This window comes from Pinus tabuliformis, chromosome 4_1 (genome assembly GCF_031772625.1).
Source record: "Pinus tabuliformis cultivar Carrire ecotype Pingquan chromosome 4_1, CPIR1, whole genome shotgun sequence".
In the NCBI taxonomy this organism is placed as follows: Eukaryota; Viridiplantae; Streptophyta; class Pinopsida; order Pinales; family Pinaceae; genus Pinus; species Pinus tabuliformis.
This window is the reverse complement of record NC_142303.1, coordinates 529542567-529562999: the sequence shown is the minus strand read 5'-3', so window position 1 is coordinate 529562999 and position 20433 is coordinate 529542567.

Sequence of the window (20433 nt, the reverse complement as noted above, 5' to 3'; positions counted from 1 at the left end):
GCTTTTTGCAACTTCCCGAGTGCACCTGGTTTTCCATGTTTCATGCTTAAAGAAGGTTATTGGTGACAATCTCCCAGTTTAAACAATATTGCCAAAACTTGACGAGGAAGGAAAAATCATACTGGAACTTGAAGTAGTCACATAAACAAGAACTTGACAGCTACGAAATCAATCAATTTCAGAGTATCTCGTCAAGTGGAAGAACTTACTCGCTGAAGATTCCACATGTGATGATGAGAATTTATACAGAAGCATTCAAAACTACTCAAGCGTTGGGGACGACACTTTTTTGAAGGAGAGGGGCATGTTAGGTCCCTATAATACTAGTGATTCCCCCATTACTATTGTCATTGTAGCCCTTATTGTTATTGTTGTTCCCCTATTGTCCCAATATTGTTATTATTGTGCCCCATAGAAGACCACTATTGCTATTGTTGTGCCCTTATATTATTATTGTTGTGTCGGCTTTGATTATATTGTGACCCCTTACATTCCTATATATAAAAAGGAGGTTTTGTCATTTGTATCATCCAAGAATTTTTCTTTTGTGTAATGTAAAGGAGGTTGCCTCCTCGAAGAGGCTGATTTTGACGTCGTTGATCTATATTTTCGATCTTTTTGTGAGTTCGTTTCTTAACAGAAAGAGAGTCAAGATGACTATTTTCATAGCATAGACATAGTCTCACCCAAGGAGAAAATTGAAATCTAAGGGACCTTGGACTACCATAAGATCAATACAGACAATTTTACCTTCTAAGGTAATAGGTAACTTAGGAAGGATCCCTAAAGGTTCACTAACATTTCTATTAAAATCTAACATATTTTTTGTAACAGGGACAAGCTAAGGAGAACCCAAAGCTTGCTAAGCAGTCAAGGATACAATGCTAACAGAAGCACCTTCATCTACATGGGTGCGACGCACATTCTTACCATAAGCCTTCACAATTATTTGGAAAGGGGTGGAAGAAGGAAGATGAGGTTCTGTCAGTATACTCAAATCAAAAGAAATAACCTCATTACTTGGATGGGGTTCAAAAGCAACAGATGAAATGCCCCCACGTGTAGAAGAATCTAAAGTAACATGAAGAACATGGGTGATATGAAGTTCACTCTTTAAAGGGAGAGTGGGATTGATCGAAGATGGAATCGATTCGACCACTTGATCAACAAATAGTCCACCAACCTGAGTGATACATGTTTCACCCTCAAATGGGAGAGTGGGATTGACTGTACTTGGATTTAGATCAATCACTTCGTCAACTAATGGTAGATGGGGAGAAATTTTACTGTAATTAGCTGGAAGTTGTTGCTGTAAAACAATATTTTTTTCCAACAATCCTTATGCTTCATCCATGTGAGGGAAAATGTGACTATGATAAGTCCCTTCACATAATCTACAAGGAAACCTAACTTTAAGCTTTTTCCCCAGAATCTGAGAATCATGGGTTGATGGATCAACAGTAAGTTGATGAGAATTATTTGACCATACTTCCAAAACCTTAGGAATACCAGGACAATTGATAAGGAAGTGGTCACCCTTACAAAGCTTGCAAGGGTATTTGGGCTTACGATGCATTGTAGAAGTTTCCTTGACATTACCAATACTTATGACCATGGTTGGTTGGTTGACTACTTTCTTATCTTGCTTCTTCTTCTTCTTCCCTTTCTTTTTCTTCTTAGTCACCTGGTTACTAGCATTAGGGATTTTACCAAGTGAAGAGGAAGAAATGGAGGAGGAAATTTTGGATGAAGAAGGTAAAGAGTCAACAATAGGTAGGTGATGTTGAGATGGTGACCTCGGTTGAGGTGAAAAACTCAATTGAGCTGGTACTATTAGAGTATTTGGAATTAAATAAGTTGAGAACAACCATACAGGTAAACTTATCGTGCATCCAGGAAGTGAAAATGTAGCCATATAAGGAGGACTGACATTTCCAAAATTGGGAAAAGGACTAGGATTCTCATTATTGGGGTTTCCTTGGACAGTAACTTCTAGATGGGTGGCCATTATATTTAATCCAAATAAGTTTTTATTATTAAATTAAATAATATTCACAATCCACACCTAAGGTATTGTAAAAAGTAAAAATAAACAAGGTAACACACGATAAAAAATCTATGGATTCAAACCATATAAACTGACTTCTCACAGAGATCAATAATTACTAGTTGGTGATGAAATCCAACGTCGCAAATATCAAAGTGAAAAGATTTATAGATATGAGAATTTGGAACTAGCTACCCTAAGAACTTGCTTAATGAAACAATCTGGTGCAAGTAACTTTGCTTATAACATCTCGAGCAAAGATTACCCTCCAAAAATTCCAAGTGAGTCTAGTCAACGTCTGTTCTAGGTATAAAAGGGCCTTCCTTGTGCCATCACCTTAGGCATAGACCTAGGATTATAGTCACTGAGTTTACTAAATACAACAATTTTACCTGGGGGCATAGTCGTAGATCAGACGTACACGCAAGGGCAGAGTAACAAGCTCAATCCCCTTGAAGGCTCCTCCAAATGATCAATCAGAGGTTTACTTTCAAGTGACCCCAAGTACCTTTCGTTACCATTGTAATACATGCAAATCACTATATCTTAGCTAATGAAGTGGGTATGATCACTTCACCAGATTCGACATGATCTCGTGCTTAACTCATGTACAAGAAGAGCTTCCTAGAGAAAAACTGAAATATCTGGATTTTCTCTCCCTAACTCAAGATTTTATTATTTGTTTGTAGCTTTGGAAATTTTACTTCCTTACCTATTCCAGATCCCTACACTTAAGCCACTATAGGTGGCAAGAACCATAAAAATGTAAAATTCTAGATGAATTTTAATTAACGATGTATTATTAAGTTTTTCTTTACTCAATAGGTAATGAAGGTGAAACTCATGATGTTATGACATGACTCAAAATCTTAATGCACTCAAAAATGCAATGGAAACTTTCAAATTCGATGAAATCCTATTTAGAGGAAAGAAAGAGTTTCTTTGATTTTTCCAAAATGAAGTGAAAAACTCACAACTTTTCCAACTTTCCTAAAACAACCAATTCCATCTTAATGCAATGAAAATGCAGAAAACAAACCAAGTTCCAGACGTCCCTACTTATCAAATAAGCCAAAAATAATCTTTATCTTTTATTACTCAAAACTTTCAAGTACACATAAATCAATCAAGAGAGTTGGAGGAAAAATACATTTTCCCTATGAATGCTTTGATTTAATGATAACAACAGTGTAATTGTGAGAAATTCCCAAAACTGAAAGAAACAATTTCTTCACAAAAGCACTAGATCTCAAGAAACCCTAATTTGCAATTTAATATTAGTTGGATCACAAATAAGAAAAAAATTAAGGTTAACTGGTGTATTTGACAGAACAAAATAAGGATATCACAAGCAAAAGGACAACGTATCTTGTTTTGATCAATCGAAAAATGAACCAGGCAAAATGCTAACCAGTTTCTTGAAAGAGTCCTAATTCTAAAAAATATTAAGAAAGCACTCAAATGAGTTTAGAAGGGACATAAAACAATCCAAACAAAGATAATGAAATTTCTACAAAATCAAACTCAGTTTTGGGTTGAAGCAAAAATCAAATTTTCAAAAAGTCCTAAGGCCTGTGGAAGCCAACAATACAAAATAGAACGCATGTGCCTGGTTGCTAAGGAAAAACTGGCATAGAAATGCGCTCTATTAGCGAATGAAAATAATGCAGATATCATAAACCCAAGAAAAAATAAAAATTCAAGAAATCAACCACACCTATCTAAAAGGTCATTTGTTCATAAAGACTCAAGTGATATAAATCAGAAGGATAAAAAAGAATAACTAAGGAAAAGGAAGAGAGCAGAGACATTCCCCAATAGAGTCACCAATTTGTTCCACCAGACAAATCCCTCTTGTAGACAAGAGAGATCTCCCTAGATCCTTGACGAAAACTAGAAACATGCAAGACAGTTGAACTAAGTCTTTCCCTAAGTTGGACTTGTTTGAATTATAAGAATTAAAGCTAATGGATGAGCCTCTTAACTATTTCACGAAATGCTCGATGAAGATCCCTTGTTGTGATTTGATGCAGCTCCTTAATGCTTGACAAGACCTACAACCATAGGCCATTAAAGGATCAAAATCATATGAGATATAATAATTCAAACAAAACTTAACCTAATGATCAAGGATATTAGGAATTGAATTGGCCTTAATAAAAATTGTAAACAATTATAAACCATTCATTACTCCAATAAGACAAATCAATGGGAGAAAGTGTTCATTTGTACTAATCAAAGATAAAGAGGAGCCTTACAACCTTTGCCTTGATGCCGTGAGGTTCCTCCCAAATTCCTTCAATCTCCTCCTTAGATGACAAGCTTTTCAATCTCAAACTAACAATGCAAGTTTATCTTCTCTGAGTTATGACCCCCTCTAACCCTCTACCCTCTATTCATTTTATAGGCCAAGAAGAAGAAGTTTCAGATCCAAAAGAGGAGGGCGAGACCCATTAATTGAGGGATTAGGTTTCCATGAGGAAATGGATTAATATGCATCATCTGAGGGTTATAGTTCGAATAATCATCACCTGGAAGCTTTCAGTTGGGAAATATTTGATCAACTATGTTTCTAAAATGTACTTTTTATTTTTACTTTCTTGAATTCACCTGTGCGGGGTTATAGTGGCAGACAAAGCACAACTCTGCATTATTCTTAGAGTTAATTCCAATGAATGCGCGAGAAAAGCTAGGAAAATCAGCACAGGTGAAACTTGACAAGATGTAAGAGCTATTATTCCAAAATTTATCATCTCCTTCAAGATATTTTTGGTTGTTGGACTTCTAAGGGAGTTCAACCAAACATGTTCACGGATGGTAAAAAGACCCATAAACTAATCAAGTGTCATGGCGACAAATTGACATGTAACATGCGGTAAAGCCTGGTTGTGTGTACCCTTGTTGGGTCTAGAAATCCTCGGCTGGTAAATAGAGGGATAGACGGTAAAGCCTAGAGGGTGGAGATGGGCAAATTCCTCACAGTTTAGGTGGAGAGATCTGGAGGTATTCATGCTTGTATAGGCCTAGTGATCCCTGGACCGATATATGGTGGGATTGCGGTAAATCCTGTAGTGTATGTTTCTTGTTTGGGCCTGGGAATCCCTTTGTGAGATTGCGATAAAACGTGGTTGTATAGATGAGGGTTTTAGGCGTAAGAATCCTTGATCGATATTGGTGGGATATATGGTAAAGCCTTTAGAAGCCCTAGTCGGTTTTTTTGTGAGTCCCACATTCACACTTGGAATATAGCATGAGGGTGATTGGATGAAAGAAAGATTTTGTTCAGCCCAATCTATGGCTGGGTGGTACATGGAAGTCCTTGACTTGGTTGGACTTTGCGTATGTTAATAAGATCTATTTTTCTCTTGTGTTCCATGTGTAAATGTACTTGTTATTATGTGGTTTTAATGGTTGTTCCATCATTGTTATATGTTATTTATAAGCAGGGTTTATGACAAACTTGGGTTATGGATCTCATCATGTTTTGATTAGTAAAAGAATTGTTAATTAATGTATCATCCAATAGATGATAATACAACTATTGTGAGAGGGCATCAGACCTTCTTGAAGAATCTTAGATGAGTATGAGGTCCCTATGTTCAAATGCTTTATATGACATGTACATTACATATTTATGATGTGTTTGACGAAATGTCTGTCATGGATGGTAAGGGTCAGGTTAAGTCCTTGTTCAAGTGTTTGCATTAATATCCTTATTTCATTGTTATTTATCAATTCTATAAGTTTCATGAAGTTGTGGGCAGAGACCCAAGTCGTAGCCCTAAAAATTAGCTCAGAATTCAGGGTCGTTGGTACAAAACTACTTGAAAAAGGTTGCAGTCACATGGATGCCTTTCTTTGGGAGTGATTGAATAATCTCAATCTCATGGAAGGCTTGTCATGGGAGTGATTGGGGGTATAGTTCAGTAAAACATAAACTTGTCTTAGGGGTTGGACACTTGGAGGGGTTGGCTGGCTCTTGAAGGTTTTGTAGCTTCTGAGGAAGGTCAGATTGGTCTTGTCTTGTCAATTCCACTTCCTTAACTATACGTGGGGAGATATCATAGTAAATCTTCATTACATGTTTACCCCTGTGGACCGGTTAGCTTGGATAAAGGTGGGAGGAGGGTGCTACAAAGTGATATCAGAGCGAGTTTTGTTCTCTTTGGGTGATATATGATATCATAGAGTGGTAACAGAGCATGGTTCAACACTTGGACTGGATGGGCAGAAAATGGTTTCCATGCATGCATGTAGGTTATGTATGTGCTTGATGTGTATGCATGGTGATGATCATTGTCGTAGTTGTGTTTTCATCTAGAAGTTGAAGGTGTTATTGTTGGGATCTGTTCTCGTGAATGCATGTTGGTTGAATATGCATGTGTTGTGTATGACTGTTGTCTATGTGGATACATGCATGCATTGTCATGGTTATAGTTATGCATGTATGGTAGGTCATACATGCATTTTGAGGTCATTGTATGTAGTTTGTGTCATCATGATGTTGTTGGTTGTTATGATGCTAATGTGTTGGTTGAGATAGAGCAAGAGATGCAGATCATCAAAGCGAGGTTGCAACATTGGACCTCAGGGTAAGAGCAGATCGTCATACATGTTTGTATGGTGGTTATGCAAGTATGTTGGTTAATGGTTGTTATAAGCATTAGGGTTATGTACATTCATGCCAGTCTATGGTTGTTGCAATTACATGTATGATATATGCTAGTTGATTAGTGCAGTCATATGCACGCGTGTCAGATAGTCATGAATGATAGTAACTTGTTGTTATATGCATTATGGTCATATGCATGATGGTTATGGTCATTGTACTTAAGATATTGATGTTATATGTATCGTGCTAATCTGGATTGGTCTATGTAGATGATTGTGGTTATGATACTCAGGTATGAGTTGATATAATTGTGATATTGTGTCACACTAATCTGGATTGACTTGTGTAAATGTGATAGCCTCTCTTGAATACATTGAGGTATGAGTTTGGTTATGTTGTTTACTTGGTTTATCTAGCATTTTATGTTTACAGGTTGTTTGAATGTTTGATTAATTGTATGCTATGAGTATGTGTCTATAAGATTTCATGAAGGAATGATCTTGTTCTAAGATGATTGTACTAACACATTATGTGATGAGACAACTGATATGCACTTGAGTGCAGAGTAGGTGATAGTTGTAACAATATGGTTAATTATTGTGAGTTGATTTGTGCTTCTGACATAGATGTTAGTCTTGGTAAAGGTTGATTTCAAATTAATAGATATGATGTCTTGATCTTTGGAATATGTGATTGACGTGTGTGAGAAGTTGCAAGGAAACATGCTTGGAATTAATGTGACATGGTAACAATTGAATTTTTTATATAGCTAACAGTTGGTTGATGTAATAGCACATAGTAAGACTCAATTGCAATAAGGTAAAAGTTAAAAGAAAGGAATTAGGTGAGAATTCCTTTGGCTATGTTTGGAAACCACAATCCCAAATAAATGAGTGCTTTGCATGAATGCAAGAAGTCTTCTTAACCTTGATTTTGTCTAACATTATGTGGATATGTGCTATATTTGTGAACATGTATTTGACAGGTATAACAACTAGTTTCAATTTATTGTTGGATTCGACAAGGAATTGGAGTCCCTTGAGAGATGATATATGTACATGTTCAATTACAAGTCAGTGTGTTGGGTACAACAAGGTAAGGTATATGGTATATTGTTATATTCAATTATACACTAGAAGTTATATGTTTATGGCAATATGATGCAAGGGATTGCATGGCGAAAGAGATTGCCATGAAATCTTGAAGAAGGCTTAGGTTGAGATTTCCCTTGGAAGCATTGGGAACACACGAGGAATTAAGTCATGGTGTTGTTGCTAGTTTTGTGCTTTTGGTCTTTTGTGATTTTTTTTTGCTTGATTTGAAATTTTGTTTGTGTTTGGTGCATGGTCATGCCACTTTGTTTATGGTGTCGTATTGCTATTGGTTTTTCATTGTTTTATTCTTGTTTGTTTCTTGTTCTTTCCTTTTGTGTTTTGTGAGTCTTGGGATTTGGTTGGGGAAAGAGGAAAATTATTGGAGCTCAAGGAGAGCTTAATGAAACCTGACGGGTAATGTAAGGCTTGAATGAAGCTCAGTGCATGTATAAGGGCAACTAAAGGCAAGATTATGACTAGTTGGATTGGTTGAGTCCATTGAGGTAAATGGATGGTGGTAAGACAATAATGAGAAATGTAATCAGGGAAGGTAAAGTAAATGTATTTGACGCATCAAATGCCTTGGATAAGTTGGGAACTATTGTTCTCGATGTTGTGCATGGATGAAGGGGGTTCTCTTAACCTTGACCTTATGATATCTGGTAATTATGTTGTGATCATGGTTATGTTGATTTCTATATATTTATACATGTATGTATGTATGTCGTTGTCTAATAGGGTAATTAGAGATCATGATTGTTTTATTTTAATGTTTATATGTATGTATGTATGTCATTGTCTAACAGGGTCGTCACGGATCTGCTTATGGAGGAATGATTTCTTATGCGAGTGAATGGCATGAATAGGTTCATGGTATTATGAGGAATCAAGTGGGAAGAATAACGTTGACAAATATATGAGGTCAGTATCATGTGAATATGAATTGATATTATGTGATTATATTATGTCTATGTTATGGAAGGTAATGCCGAGGGGTACATCAATGGAATGAAAGCAGTGTGATTTGCGACATGTTTGGGCAAGCATGGATGATGGAAAGACACTAGTAGAAGCAAGGTCCTGGTAGAGATAGTGTAGTCTCTGGACGTTCTGTACTACTATTGTGTATATGTTGTACATACTGTACATGTTGTACCTGTGATGTTATATACAAGCTGTGTTGTGTATATATGGTGTTGTGTACATGTAGTTTATGCAGTGCTGTGTACAAATGTTTTTGTGTGCATGTTGGATATGTGATGCTGCATATAGTTGATGTTGTGCGCATGTTGGATATGCAGTGTTGTGTACATATGGTGCTTTGTGCATGTTGCATATGTTGTGATATGTACATATGGCATTGTGTGCATGTTGTATATGTGGTGATATGTACATGTGGTGTTGTGTACATGATGGTATATGTGGTGCTGTGTGCATGTGGTCTTATATACATGTTGTACATGGGGTGCTGTGTGCAAGTGGTGTTGTGTACATGTTGTGCATATGGTGCTATGTACATGTGGTGCATGTGGTGTTGTGTACACGTTGTGCATGTGGCACTATGTACATGTGGTATTGTGTACATATCATAGACGTTATGTTGTGCATGTATGGTACCGTGTTGTTGTGTTATGGGAATTGTGTAGTCGATGTATCGTGACATGTGTATTCATTGTGTTGTACTCTGTGTATGTATATGTGTTATGTTGTGTTGTATTCTATGCACGTATATGTATTGTGTTGTGTTGTACACCAAGTGTAAGTTTATGTGTTGAGACATATAACGTGTGTATGTGTACGCGATTAAAGAGGAGAGAAGGAACTAGGTGCTTGTTGGGTGTGGAAACCAATCCAATGTGTGTACGAAAAGGACAAAGGAAAAAGGTAGAAGCAAAGGATCAATTAAAGAATAAACATCAATATTTTATTTCAGTTTTATTATGCATATGATCTATGATTCTAATTTATGATGGTTACATGTGATCTATGATTCTAGTTTATGATGATTGCATGCGATTCATGATTTTGATGTATGATGATTGTGTTTTGAGCTAACTGGATGTGATATGTTTATACATGATGATTTGGTTAAGAGCTGGTTTGGCTTGTTGTGACAGGAAGTGAACATAAGTGCAAGTGTGCCTTATTAACTGACCACCAATGAGGTATGATTTGGATTTATTTCAATTCATTTTATATCTAATGGAAATTATGTGCTTGGTACAAGAAATCATGAAAATGCTCGGTTTGGGTGGTTGGAATTTGTTGTCAAAAGGTTAGTAGAAACAATAAAAGGAATTAGAACATGCGTCGGTATGATGGTAAAGAACTTCAAGAGTAGGGCCATTATGGGGCACTAGTACCAAATAGTGTCCTTTGATTTCCATGACCATACTATGACCGATATAATGGTTTTGAGGTAGGGACATGCCTTGGTTTCTAGACCTTCCAATGCATGGAAACCTTGCCAAGGGAGGGGTTTCCCGAGGGATTGTGTAGCAGAGAAGGGGATGCTCGCGAAACTTGGAAGGTGTGTGACTGCATGGAAGGGGTGATCAGATTGACCGAGGGACTATGTAATAGAGAAGGGAAGGTTGATGATGGATTTTCTTTGGTCACTAGCGTTTCCAGATGGAATCAAAAGCACATTGGGAGTGTGCCCCAGAAAAATGAGCCAGTAACTGTTCATTGAGAGGACAAGTGGCATAGGATTGTAGCGCTGGACATTGGATGAAACTTTGACTTTGGCAGTGGATTTTGGACTTCCTAGGAAGGAGGTGAGTACTAGTATTACTTTGAGGGTGGAGGTGAGAGCCTCTGGATTCCTTTGTTACAAATGTAGGCATCATATCTTTTATTTTTTGGTTGAGAAAACGTGCATCATATCCTTTTATTTGTTGGTCAAGTTGGATTTATAAAACTCCATTAATAGTATGGTTATTTGTTGGTTAAAGAAAATGTGTATGAATACATCCATGGTGGTTATTGTAAATATCATAATGAGTTGTGTTATAAATCTTTATTAAATGGTATGTTTGTCATGTTTTCAACAATGTTAATTGTAAACACTGCAACGAGTTATGTTATAAAGCTCCATAGGTAGTATGTTTTGGTTTTCAACGGTCTTAACGGTTATAGGTGTCATAGAAAACCGAGGACAGTATTCCCCCAAGGGGGGTGTTATGTAATATCCCTGATTAAAATTCATGTAAAAAATATAAGACCAAGGTCACGGGACACGTATTCCAAGCTGGATATCGGGAAAACATCCTAGTGGGTGTTCATTTGGTTTATTACGGCTAAGGGGAAATTGGCAAAGGCAATGACAAAGGAATGATGCATTAATTGACATTTTATTTATGAAAATAATGGAAAATAGAAGAAAAGGAAGGTGAAAGGTCACATATTTGCACGAGAGGGAAGTTGAAGGAAAAATAGAGGAGAATGAAGAAAATATAGGCCTCAATGATAAAAAGGATTTTGAGGATCAGTTCATGGATTTTGTAAGTGTTACCTTTTGTCAGTTCAGTTTTGGAGCTCCCTCTCTCTCTCTTTATTCCCTCTACTCTCTCATACTCTTGCACACTTAGAGAATTCTTGGAGCACTATAGCATTGGAGGAAGGAAGGCAATGAAAGGATAAGAAAGAAAATGGAAGCAAATATCAAGTAAGGAAGAGTTTGATCAAGCGGCTACAACGATATTACTTGTAGGTATCAAGTTGCATGTATGATTTCCTTGCTATTTTTGGCATGAATGATACATGCATGCTTGTTCTTGGTTCTCTTGCTGTCATTGGCATGGGTTTTCTGGGAGTGACAGTGGTTTTCAACCTTATCTTGCGATTTCCAGATAACCATGGTGTGATGGGGTTTCTCTTACTTGGTTGAGCTGGATTATCGGATGGTTTCGAAACTGAGTGGGGTGGTCTTAGGAGAAATTACAAGGCCTAGGAATCCCTAGACCTGTAAAGGTGGGATTATGGTAAAGCCTGGTTGTGTGTACCCTCATTGGGCTTGGGAATCCTCGATCGATAAATGGAGGGATATAGGGTAAATTTTAGAGGGTGGATGATGAGCCTCGGTATTGTAATAAGAATGATGCAACTCCCAAGGATACCAAATTTAATTATCAACCCGGGGTTCATACAAACTTAAGAAGTATTGACACTATATGTGCAACATACAATGTGTCCTTCCTTCACCGTCATGATGTAATGGAGTGCATGTAATGAAATCAAAACCTAAAATAATTGCAGAAAATGAAATGCTCGAAATGGAAACCTTAACCTATTGGAAGAAAGAAAATACAAGGTAAGAAACCTATTCTAATTGCATAAATTAAATATAATAAAATAAATGTCAAATATTACATTTCAAAGAGTTTATATCCATTAACAAATTTCATTGGATTGGCAATCATCATTGTATTATCCAATTCATAAATATGTCCATTAGCCCAAATTGCTGAAATGTTTTGCATGGGTAAAGAGGCAAGTCATAAGTGGTATTTGTCTTCCCTAATCATTGATTTAGATCCTTGGGGTTTTGATTCAAACCTAAGGGACAATAACCAAGCTTCTTGAGTAAATCTGGTTAAGTATATACATGCTGGAAGAGTACTACAGGAAACAACAGATTTACTACAAGAAACTATAATTCACCGAATGACCAAGCAAATCAAATCCAAATTGGATGGGACAATTTTTTTTATTGAATAGGATGTCTTAGGTCTCCATTCCAAGTGGAATCACTAAAAAATACCTATGTTAACCCATGCTAAAAAATAGCAGAAAATTACTAGTCTAAAATCTAGAAATTCGAGAACTAGGGAGATAGTAAATCTACCAAATGCCTAACCTAACCAAGTGAAAATTAAATGGGTAATTTTTGTTATCAACTAGAATTTTTTTATGATCTAATTCAAGTGTAAACAAATTTATTGGAGCTCGTTAACATGCTCTAAAAAATAGCAAAAATTTACTGTTATTTGCCACAAGGACTTCCAGAAATCTAGATTTGGGAATAAACAAACTAATCCAAGTAGCTCAATGATTACTATGACCTTCCAAAGTTGTTCCAATGATGAAATGATGCTTGTGATCTTGAAAAATAACTTACTTCAACCATTTAACCCAATCCTACAATAAGAAATCATTAATACTAAATGCAGAAATAGAAAAAAGATAAGAATAAGAGATGCATGTGAATAAGAAATGAAAAGAAGAAAAATAAATGATACAAAAGGGCTCTAAGGCTCTTGGGATGGCCAAGCCCAAGGAAACTCAGAGCCCTATGAAGGAGACCAAGATTTGGAAGTTGAACATGGCACCAATATTCATTATTTCCATCAATACAACTACAACCTTGCAAGAAATGAAAGTGGTACTACAAAAATTTGAGTTCTCTCTACAAGAAGACTAAGAAAAATCAACCCCTAAAGGAAAATTCGACTTGGTGCTTATACAAAATGATTAGAAAGCATTCCCCATGAAAGGAGGAAGCTTTCCCCACAAAATCTCTTGATTAGTGGATCTGGTTCCCAATACTAGGAATCTGCATTAAATGACATGGAACACATTCCTATATTTTCTCCATCATTGGAGCTCTAGATTTCGTGCCATAATTCCATAATATTTTGTTGATTTATTATTTAATATTGATCCTCCTGTAATAGGGAGCAGGTCCCTAGATTATCTCTTCCTCCATATCTCCATAATCTGCCCAATATTCTCATAATATTCAACAAAAATAAATAATATTAGGCACAAATATACAATTATCCATAAACATTATTAATGAACATATTAAATTTAAAAATACATTATATAATGCAAAAAGAAAGGTTTAATGTGTTGAAGGATGGTCAGATGAGCCTTAACTTATGTCTAATTTGGAGGCCATCATACCCCCTACCGAAAGTGTTGTTCATCCTCTGAGCAACTTAGTGACCTCATTGTGCCTCATTCATGGCCTTGGTGGCCTCCTTGATTTGTACATTCCTGCATTTTCCCCTTATGCAAGATGGGTTCTTTAAGATTCATGGCCTCTTACCTTTCTATAACATCTTTTAGGCCTTGGACAAAAGCTAGAAAGAGATTAGAGACCTCTTGGAAATCCTCTTTCCATCACTGCAATTTGAGTTCTATTTTGATGGTGAATGCCTTCTTTCCTTTTGTTGCCTTCTTCTCTTTTTTGGCCTTGATGATTGCCTAATGGCCTTGGAGTTCTCTATTTTGATTAGGTCTCTCTTAGGTACTGCCATTTTGTTTTTAGCACAATTTGTTTCTTTCTTCCTTGTAGCACCATTCTGTCTTCCTGTAGTAACCATTCCTTCTCTTTTAGGGTCTTCTAACTGTATGGGAGTGATGAGAAATGATGTAGAGGGTTTGGAGGATGATGCTAGGGCTCAAAGGGAGTAGTGTAGGTTTGTGAAAATGGAGAGGATGTGTTGTGTGTGTTTTTGTCAAGAAATTTTTAGGGCGAGACAGAGTGTAGGGTTTGTTCTTGAAAAATATTATTTTTCTTATGAAATAGGATGGATGAATGATGGATAGATAGTGGATATGAAGTGTATGGAGGGCTTGTAGTGCTTTGGTGACTTGGCCTTTGCACAAGTTTCCTCTTTTAACTATTGCCCCCATTCCTCAATATCATCACCCTTCATAATTTGGCTTTTCCACATTGCATGAGTGAATGAGTGAGATGCAATTAACTAGTTAAAGGTGTCTGAGACTACTAACCCATCCTTAGCTTATAAAACCTCATCCCTCATGCATTGAAAATAATTTTCTAATTATAATATGCTCAAGAGAATAGGTCAAGAATATTGCATACCTGTACCTACCTGATGGTTGTTAGAGAGACATGCATGCTAATGCTGAGTTGATGATAGATCCATGGTCCTCTATAGGTGATTATTTCCTTTGTTTGCTTCTGCACAGGTCTCCATAGCTTGGTGATTCTAAACCTTTGTCTTCTAGTTACCATGAGCAAGCTATCTTAGTCAAATTCGGCCTTCTTGGAGTGTTGGGATTGTCCATGGGTGATGTTCACCTTCCCTATTCCTTATTCCACCATTAGACACCTTTCCCACACTTTATTTCACCTTTCGTACCTTCCTATAGATTTCAGTCTGTTTCCTGTAGTAAACTTGGACATCCTATAGTACTACAGGAAACCCTGTAGCATCTTGTTTAAACCCATATATCCCAAATGGTATATTGGATTGACCTCAAATTTTCTGAGCATATTGCCATCATCCTTATACACCTCCCCATAAAACTTTTTTGGCCAATGGATGCACGAATCTTGAGAAAAATTAAAAATGACTGAAGTTGATGGAGGTTGATTTCTTGGAAACCGTGAACTGGAATTTGCTGAAATTTCTTGGGAATGTTACCATCATCCATATGCATCTCCCTATGAAACAACTTTGTAAATGGATGCATGAATATCAAGAAAATTAAAAAATGGTTGTAGGTGATGGAGGTCGATTTCTCGAAAACTGTGAACTGGAATTTGCTGAAATTTCTTGGGCATGTTACTATCATCTGTATGCATCTCCCCCTGAAACAACTTGGAAAATGGATGTATGGTTTTCAAGATATGAAAAAAATAGTTTTCTGCTCTATGTATTTATGTTTCCTGTAGTATTTCAGGACAACAAGAAAAGTGAGTGGTAAAAGCTTGGGAATAATGAGTGGATGGTGGAAATAGATGAGGGTGATGGATTGAAATGGTCTTGTTCCTTCTGGAGCATCTGAGCAAAGGAGGAGAAAGTCCAAGTTTGAATTCCTTTGACTAGGCTTTTGATCAACTTTTCTTTTGGTGGCTAACTTGTTTTTGTTGCTTGTAGAGGTTGGAGAACACTTGCATTCATGAGAGAGAAATACATGGAGCAAAGATTTTTATTGTCTTTTTTTTTCTTCTATTCCCACTAGCCGCCTCAATGAGGTTTTCAACTAATAGGTTTGCATAGGCACCTTAAAGGAGGTTTTCAATCAATAAGCCAATCTCATGCACCTCAAAGGAAGTTTTCACTTGAGATTTTATTTTTTTATATCTTATTTTTCATTTTTTATTTCTTTTCCTATCTTACTCTACTTTAAAAAACAAAATCATTTTCAAGTGTAGGAATACTTCCAATGAAGCCAAGTGCACATCAAGATGATAGATAAAATGATGTGTAGACTTGAAATGTATTCTTTGACATGTACCTAAATTTGAGAGACCAAATGCTTTGACTTTGTTGATATCAAGCACGATAGAATAAGAGAGTGTTGCTGCAACTTAAAGACTGCCTGGAACCATATTTCAATATAGTTGTGATGTCCCTGGTCCACTTGCTGATTTGGATTATATTTGATGTCTTATTCTTCCATGAAACTCAAATATTCTTCTTTTTGCTGATTATTCTCTTGAACACATAAAGGATTTGATGGTAAAAATGTGGGCAGTTTCCCATTCTCTGATTTTGGTGTTTGCTCTTCGTCAAGTACAACTCATGATCCTTTGGTATTTTAATTTGAATCTTCTTCTTCTGGATGTGGTCCTTCAATGATATCAAGAGAATCTCCTTTTTGCAATACTCTTCCTGAGATAAGATAAATACCATTTAGATCAAGAGGAGATGTTTGGAAGTGTTGTACCTTAGCATTGTAAGTGAGTTGAGCTACTTCATTGTGTGGATTTCGAAATGGTGGTATAGATAGTTGAGTAGGAGTGGATATTTGAGATGGATATCGTTGTGGTGGAGGTGGATGGTAGGGATAACATAGATTTGAGTATGGAGGATATTGAAGATATTGTGGATGGATCCCATAAGTTCCTTGCCAACCTTGTTGCCAAGATTGGTTTTGGGGTTGAGATGGCCAATGTTTCCAAAGAAAGGGTTTGTTCCAATTACTTTGAGGTGGATATGCATAACCTTGAAATTGTGAATTAGGCTCTTGCATCATACTAGGTTGACCAGGCTTCCATGGTCCTTTGGAGCTACATAACATACTTGCATTGGAAATTGTAAGATTCCTTCAACCTTGGTAATGAGGGGCAATATTTAACATCACGTGATTCTGCATGGAAAACAAAAAAATCAACATATTCTTTTTGCTCATTTTGTATTCTTAACATTTCTACTTGTTCATTTAGATTGCTAAGAATTTATGTTTTAAAGTTATCAAGCAAATTTCCAAGTTTAGTTTGACTTACCAATCTTAATGTTGATTGAATTACTCTTGCCCTTCCTCTTGATATGTGTTTGCATGTTTCACAAATTTCTTCAAATGATAATTGGTTTACATCTCCTCTACTCGTGAGATCAAGGAGATCAATCCACTCATTGCTAATTGTTCTAAGTAAGAGGGTTTTTAGTGTGTCGGATCCCAAATGATGTAGGTTTTCCCTTTTAACATTATACATGAACCTTTCTATTAGATCCTCAAGTCTCTCATCTTATTTTTGGTTCATTTTAAATATTTCTTCTTTAATATGATGATCTTTATATTTTCTAGAAATATCTTTTCCATATCATTCTGTGATCTTATTGAACTAGTCCCTAAACTCATGAACCATTTAAGAACTCTACCCTTCAATGTTGTTGGAAACAATCTAAATTTTTGAGTGTTTAAAAAGTAATCATAAGATCTACAAACAATTTCAAATTCAAAGAGAAAGGTTTTTCAATCCTCTGACCTTAGAACATGAAACTTTGGAAGAAAAGATGGAGGGATGTTCTTCATATGCACATTGATATCAATATCTTGAATGGGAAATCCAAGAGGATATTCCTCATTGTCATCATCTCCATCCATTTCTTCTATCTTCTTTTCCATCTATTCTTCTTCTACCTGCAAAAATGAATGGTGATGTGACTCTTACTATACCACGTGATCAAATGCGGAGGGGGTTTGGTGTTGGAGAATATTTTTTGTTTTTGTTTTTATTATTGAATGAAAACACTAATGCAATGAAATTTTCTGTTTTTGAAGTGAAAGATGCCCAATGCATTTTTTTGTTTGTTTTTTCAGAAAGTAAAAGAAATGAATCAACTAGGGAAGAGCCAAAAAGTGATGAGCCTCGGTATTGCAACAAGAATGCTACTACTCCCAAGGCTACCAACTTTAATTATCAACTTGGGGTTCGTACAAACTTAAGAGGTATCGACACTATATGTGCAACATAAAATGCGTCATTCCTTCGCTGTCATGATGTAATGGAGTGCATGTAACGAAATCAAATCCTAAACTAATTGCAAAAAATGAAATGCTCGAAATGGAAATCTTAACCTATTGCAAGAAATAAAATATAAGGAAAGAAACCTATTCTAATTACATAAAATAAATATCATGAACTAAATTTCAACCATTACATTTCAAAGAGTTTATATCCATTAACAAAGTTCATTGGATGTGGCAATCATCATTGTATTATCCATTTCATAAATAGTCCATTAGCCCAAATCACTGAAACGTTTTTCATAGGTAAAGAGGAAAGTCCTAAGTGGTATTTAGTATTCCCTAATCATTTATTTAGAGCCTATGGGTCTTGATTCAACCCTAAGGGACAATAACCAAGCCTCTTGAGCAAATCCAGGCAAGTATATACACGTTAGAGTACTACAGAAGACAACATATTTACTATAGGAAATTATAATTCACCGAATGACCAAGAAAATCAAATCAAAATTGGATGGAACAATTTTTTTTATTTACTAGGATGTATTATGTATCAATTCCAAGTGGAATCACTTAAAAATACCTCTGTTAACCCATGCTAAAAAATAGCAGAAAATTACTAGTCTAAAATCTAGAAATTCGAGAGCTAGTAAGCTAGTGAATCTATCAAATGCATAACCTAACCAAGTGATAATGAAATGGGGTAATTTTTTTATTAATTATAATGTTTTTGTGATCTAATGCAAGTGGAATCAACTCCATTGAAGCTCGTTAGCATGCTCTAAAAGTAGGCTTAAATTTAATGTTATTTGCCACAAGGGACTTCGAAAAATGTAGATTTGGAAATAAGCAAACTAATCCAAGTAGCTCAATGATTAATATGACTTTCCAAAGTTGTTCCAATGATGAAATGATGATTGTGATCCTGCAAAATAATTTAGTTCAACCATTTAACCCAATCCTACAACAATAAATCATTAATACTAAATGAATAAATAGAAAAAAGACAAGAACAAGAGATGCATGTGAATAAGAAGTGAAAAGAAGAAAAGTACATGATACAAAAGGGATTTGAGGCTCCTGGGATGGTCATGCCCAATGAAAATCAGAGTCCTATGAAGGAGACCAATATTTAAAAGCTAAACATGGCACCAATCTTCATTATTTCCTGCCTTTCACATGGGTGACCCGGGTTCGATCCACAACAACGATGCCAAAAAGTGATGAGCCTTGGTATTGCAACAAATGTTGCAACTCCCAAGGCTACCAACTTTAATTATCAACCCGGGGTTTGTACAAACTTAAGAGGTATCGGCACTATATGTGCAACATACAATGTGTCCTTCCTTCACTGTCTTAAATTTCATTAAATAAATGTCAACCATTACATTTCAAAGAGTTTATATCCATTAACAAAGTTCATTGGATGTGACAATCATCATTGTATTATCCATTTCATAAATCTGTCCATTAGCCCAAATCATTCAAATGCTTTGCATGGGTAAAGAGGCGAGTCCTAAGTGGTCTTTAGTAATCCCTAATCATTGATTTAGAGCTTGTTCGTCTTGATTCAACCCTAAGGGACAATAACCGAGCTTCTTGAGCAAATTTGGGCAAGTATATACACGCTGGAAGAGTACTACAGAAAACAACATATTTACTACAGGAAGCTATAATTCACTGAATGACCAAGAAAATCAAATCAAAATTGGATGGGAATTTTTTTTTATTGACTAGAATGTTATATATATCCATTCCAAGTGGAATCACTCAAAAATGATTTTGTTAACCCATGCTAAAAAATAACAGAAAATTACTAGTTTAAAATCTAGAAATTCGAGAACTAGTGAGCTAGTGAATCTATCAAATGCATAACCTAACCAAGTGAAAATGAAATGGGGTAATTTTTTTTTATTAACTAGAATGTTTTTTTGATCTAATTCAAGTGGAATCAACTCGATTGAAGCTCGTTAGCATGCTCTAAAAGTAGGCAGAAATTTACTGTATTTGCCACAAGGGACTTCTAGAAATCTAGATTTGGGAATAAGCAAACTAATCCAAGTAGCTCAATGATTACTATGACATTCCAAAGTTGTTCCAATGATGAAATTATGTTTGTGATCATAAAAAATAACTTAGTTCAACCATTTAACCCAATCCTACAACAAGAAATCATTAATACTAAATGCAAAAATAGAAAAAATACAAGAACAAGAGATGCATGTGAATAAGAAGTGAAAATAAGAAAAGTGAATGATACAAAAGGGTTCTGAGGCTCCTGAGATGGCCAAAAACAAGGAAAATCAGAGTCCTATGAAGGAGACTAATATTTAGAAGGTGAAAATGGCAACAATCTTCATTATTTCCATCAATACAATTACATCCCTCCAAGAAATGAAAGTGGAGCTGCGAAAATACGAGTTCTCTCCACAAGAAGATTAAGAAAAATCAACATCTAAAGGAAAATTTGACTTGGTACTCATAAAAAATGATTAGAAATTATTCCC